The sequence below is a fragment of the Patella vulgata genome, chromosome 2 (assembly GCF_932274485.2).
Source record: "Patella vulgata chromosome 2, xgPatVulg1.2, whole genome shotgun sequence".
In the NCBI taxonomy this organism is placed as follows: domain Eukaryota; kingdom Metazoa; phylum Mollusca; class Gastropoda; family Patellidae; genus Patella; species Patella vulgata.
The window spans coordinates 17,136,567-17,142,566 of NC_065880.2; positions in this window are offsets into that span (position 1 = coordinate 17,136,567).

Here is a 6,000-nt window from a genome sequence, read left to right on the forward strand (position 1 = left end):
AGGCCACAATTTTTATCCGATTTTGATGAGACTTGAAATACATGTTTATAACCCAAAGATCTTGGTTCCTTGCGATATTCGTGCATATCAAATTGTAACTTCCTGAATTAGGGCCCTTGATTGTACGAAAAATTGTGTTTTTAGCTTGTGGTCTGTCTAGAAATCACAATTATTATCCAATTTAAAAAAAACCATTAAAATATATCACCGTAATGTTGGTGGAGTCTGAATTTCATGAAAATCAGTCCAAAACTGCCTCACAAAATGACGGCTCCTTGTAGGCAAATAGTGTTAAAGTATGTCATACCAAGATTGTGGACCCTCTAGAAGTCATAATTGTTATCAGATTTTGATGAAACATAAAATATATTTTTATGTCCCAAAGATCTTGGTTCCTTTCGCTATTTGTGCATATCAGACCGTAACTTCTTGGATTATGGCCCCTGAGTGTACGAAAAATCATGTTTTTTAGCTTGTGGATTATCAGTCCCTTTCCGTATTTGCGCACTTCAGACCATAACTTTCTGGATTATGGTCCCTGATTGTACAAAAAATCGCTTTTGTTTTTAGCTTGTTCTCTATCCATCTCTTGCAAAATGTGGGCGTATCTTGCCTGGCAACCGCTGGTATGATTTATCATAGTTTTCACTGTGATTTCTCATATGAGGTAAATAACAAGAAAAAGGTATAAATCAATGTATGGTACTAAAAGGCCACCATAATAGACAAACATATCAAACATTGAGACAAACATATCAAACATTATAAATAAAATGACATTTTTTTTTAAAGTTCCCCTTCTTTAATCGGGGCCTGTTACTGTATAACCCATATTCTTTGCCTTGAGATTCAGAAAATAAACTTTCAGTGCTTCTTGGGTTTAATTTTATCAATAATAATTATCAGTCGTTTCTGTTTTTACTGTAATTTCTATCAGTTATGTTCGGCGAAATACGCCAGAAGGCTCAAATGAATGACAATCTTTAGGGTCTGGTTATTCCAGTCTAAACAGATGGTCTTTATTGCACATGCTCTAAAGATAAGAATATAGCGTCACCATTTGACATGACTTGTGGAATATGTCTAGCCTCGTTCTTTGAGTCCCTTGTTCCAAATGGCACTGAAGCACATTATGGTACACGCTTCGTATGGTACACGAAGTGTGTACCAATGGTAAAATGTTTATTTTGTCTTGAAAATTAGATATCAGGCGCCCATCTTTTCCCTGTAAGATGACAAGAACAATGTTGATTCGTGTTTTCAATGTCAAAGATTTTTGATGATATTGAGTTAGAGACTTAGATACTTTAAGCAATAACCAATTTTGCCAATAGTGTCTATAGGATAACGTTGGGCAACACATTAATGGAAACCACCCATATGGCCAGTGCCATATTGTTAATAACCCATGACAGGGTCCCTAGGCTTTGATATTCTTTTGGCCCCCTTGACACCCCACCCCGACCCCACAATTAATTTCAGGCTCTCCTTTTCTACAATTTATTACAATAATATTAACCAGCGGCTGCCAGGCAGGATACGCCCACATTTTCGAGAGATGGATAGAGAACAAGCTAAAAAGAAAGTGATTTTTCCTACAATCAAGGGCCATAATTGAGGAAATTACAATTCGATATGCACAAATATCGAAAGGAACCGAGATATTTGGGTTATAAATTTACATTTCTAGTTTTAAGACAAAATAGGATAAAAATTGTGACCTCTATAGGGTCCATAACCTTAATAAACCATATTTTTTCAGGCCCGGCGGAGTGGGTGGGCTAGGGGGGGGCTTTAGCCTCCCCAATAATTTGGCCGCAAGTACTCTTTTCTCCAGGTTATTGCGGCCCCTGGACCCACGCCTATAAGGACCTAGGATGGAAGCCCCCCCAATCAAGAATTGCTTCCGCCGGCCCTGTTTTTCGCTATTTGAGAACGGGGGGCGGCCATTTTGTCTGTCAGTTTTGGGACGATTTTCACGAAATTCGAACGCAGCTGTCCTTAGGGTGTAACGGTGATATACTAAAACGTTTTGTTTAAAACGGATAAAGATTATGACCTCTATAGGGTCCACAAGCCAAAAATGCGATTTTTCCTACAATCAAGGGCCATAATTCAGGAAATTACAATTCGATATGCGCAAATATCGAAAGGAACCGAGATGTTTGGGTTATGAACTTACATTTCAAGTTTCAACAAAATCAGATAAAAATTGTGACCTCTATAGGGTCCACAGCCTTGATATACCATATTTTTACGCTATTTGAGAAGGAACGGCAGCCATTTTTTCTGTCAATTTTGGGCCGATTTTCACGAAATTCGAACGCAGCTGTCCTTAGGGTGTAACGGGGATATACTAAAACATTTTTTTTAAAACGGATAAAGATTATGACCTCTATAGGGTCCACAAGCTAAAAATGCGATTTTTCGTACAATCAGGGGTCATTATTCAGGAAGTTACGGTCCGATATGCGTGAATATTGAAAGGAATCGAGATCTTTGGGTTATAAACTTACATTTCAAGTTTCAACAAAATCGGATAAAAATTGTGACCTCTATAGGGTCAACAACCTTGATATACCATATTTTTATGCTATTTGAGAACGAACGGCGGCCATTTTGTCTGTCAATTTTGATCCGATTTTCACGAAATTGGAACTCAGTCGTCCTTAGAGTGTAACGGTGATATAATAATACGTTGTTTTTTTAAATCGGATAAAAATTATGACCTCTATAGGGTCCACACGGTAAAAACGTGATTTTTGGTACAATCAGGGGCCATAATTCAGGAAGTTACAGTCTGATATGCGCGAATATCAAAGGGAACCGAGATCTTTAGGTTATAAACCTACATTTCAAGTTTCAACAAAATCGGATAAAAATTGTGACCTCTATAGGGTCCACAAGCTAAATACCTGATTTTTCGTACAAACAGGGGCCATAATCCATGAAGTTTTGATCCGATACATGCCAATATCGAAAGCAGCCGAGATCTTTTGGAGATAAACCTATATTTCAAGTTTCGTCAAAATCGGATAAGAATTGTGACCTGTAGAGTGTCCACAAACAAATTGTGGACGGACGGACGGACAGGGGCGACGGCATAATACGTCCACATGAAAATGTGGGCGTATAAAAATGCAGTAACAAAGAAAATAACATCGCCTTACCAAACAACCTTTAATCAGCATGATGCTTAGCAATGTCATTGGGGCTGAGTACATTCCATTGTTTAGTTTACATCATTTTTGACCAACTGAAAAGTTTAAAATGTGGATGGGGGGAACACCGACCCATCAGGTCATCCCTTACTGTGTGTCAAAATTTTACATACATTGAAATAATTGAACCAAAATTTCTTTTTTTATATATACTATTCAAAAAAAGTAGGGGATATTTGATTTTGGGGGCATAATACTAAAATATGCAAATGACTACGAAAAAAGTCACTATAGAACCTAACAGAAGAAACATTTCCAGTTACATGTGACGCCCAAACGCACCAATAGCTACCGCATGGAATGCAGGTGATGCTTGGGATCATCATGGGGGTCCAACCCAAGATTTGCACAACTCTGACTTTGAATGTTACAGTCATTGTGGCATTGAATTCCAGGGTGGAAACATCAGTTTAATTGTTTTAGTGACCAGAAAACAAATTTTGATATGCGTCGGCTTACCCAAAATGAAAGGTTACGTGCCCTTGGCATGCTACAGATCGGCACAACACAGGCGGTTGTGGCGCGGACGATGAATGTTTCTCAGTCTGTCATAAGCAGGCTATGGTCCAGATACCGTGATACAAAATCTGTACAGGACAGACCACGCTCAGGTCGACCAAGGGCGACAACTCAAGCCCAGGATCGATTTATCCGTACCTTGGCCTTGAGAAATCGTGTCATCACAGCAAATCAGATCAGCGCTCGTCTTCAAACAGACACTGGTGTGAGAGTGAGTGGCCAGACGATTCGGAATCGACTGCATAGGGGTCACCTTCGCGCCCGACGTCCTCGCGTGATCCCTTGTTTGAGAGATCATCACATTCAGGCAAGACGTCGTTGGTGTAGGGATCGTCAACACTAGGATAATCGACGCTGGAGCAATGTGATGTTTTCAGATGAGTCAAGGTTCACTGTTGATTTTTTGGACAGACGTAGGAGGGTGTGGCGTCGTCGAAACGAGCGCTTCCAAGACGTTAACGTCATCAGACATGATCGATTTGGGGGTGGTTCTGTTATGGTGTGGGGAGGCATCACTGTTGCTGGAAGAACGGCTTTACATGTTGTTGCAGGGCGTGTTACAGGCCAGTACTACCGGGACAACATCTTGGCAGTCCATGTTGTGCCGTTCGCACGACGTCATGGCCGCTGTTTCATCTTCCAGGATGACAACGCAAGATGTCACAGGGCCAGGATCGTTACAGGTTACCTCCAACAACAGAACATCACCACATTACCATGGCCAGCACTGAGTCCCGACCTCTCCCCCATCGAGCATGTCTGGGACATGCTTGGACAGAGGTTACGTCAACGTCAACAACGTCCTGCCAATGTCCAAGAACTTGCTGCTGCGTTGCAACAGGAATGGGACAATCTGGACCAAAATGACCTTAGACGTCTCATTAGGAGTATGCCACGTCGGATCAATGCTTGTTTGGCAAACAGAGGAGGATTTACCCGTTACTGACTTGGTTGTGATGCTGTGGTAACTTTGCTGTTTGACCCCGGGTATCATTTTACCCTTATAATGGTCAGTCTGTGCCTTACTTAGTCTAACAATCATTTGGAATAAATCGATGAATGTGAACTTCATTTCGTTTTGTCATTTGTTTCTTCGTCAGTTTCATTAGGTGACTTTAATAACACTTAAAAATCAAATATCCCCTACTTTTTTTGAATAGTATAGTTTAAGGCACCCATTCCTATAAATCAATTTCAGTGACACACAGAGTGCAATTGCTGTATGATAACCCTAGCATATGACCAATATCTTCATGACTTATAACATATTGCGCCAGGTACACATGAACAGGCCTGGTTGATACTTGACTTAAATCGATCAAAATCTGATTTAAGAATATTTGAATATGAGGTATGAAGAGGTATGGGGTAATAATGAAAAAGATTTTCTTCCTGCATTCTGGACAAATAAATTTCGAAGAGTTACCCCAATTACTCATGGAAATGCTGTGTCAATTTTGTGCCCTCTTTTCCTGCTGCCCTTACCTTGTTCCGACCAGATCCAGCAATACTAATAAAAAACAATCGAAATCAATGTATGTGCATGTAGCCTCAATCACTCCTCCCTCCTGGTTGGCTTTCACCTTCAGTAACGCTGCTGATGATCCTTGATTGTGACTGGTATCCAATTTCGGTTTCAATTAGAAAAAAAAAAATTATGTTTGCAGCCATTTATTGTCACAATTCCCCATTTAGCCCAGGATCAAAATTGTCAGGGGCGGACTGGTAGCTTTGGGCCATTGGACCAACTGGTTTTGTTGGGGTCCCAGTGCGGCTAAGAATATGTGACATCACGAGAAAATAAAACTATAGGTTAATTCATTATTCCTGCACCTCACTCAGAGATCAGTTTTCTTCTTGGATTGAGGTCATGTCAAACTATGGTTTTCTATTCTGGCTTGAAAACTGATGAGTAGTAACTGTACATGTTTATCATTAGCACAAATTTCTGAAGAAAAAGACACAGGCTGATATTTTATTTCGGGATTCAACATGTTTCCACTGATGGCTTCCAGATTAGATTCCACAGTCTGATTAAAGCCAGCAAGTCTTTGACATTGCAAACACAACTTACTGATTGAACTGCGTATCAGAATGCTTTCAAGCATCATTTTTAATGAAGCGGCTCGATGAACGAGGCTAACCATTGGATAATAACTTCAATAGCTCAAAATCTGTTCTTCAGTTAAGTGATCAAGGGTCATAACTCTGCAGGAAATTATCAAAAATCGTTGGAAATCACTATTAAAAGTGTACTTTT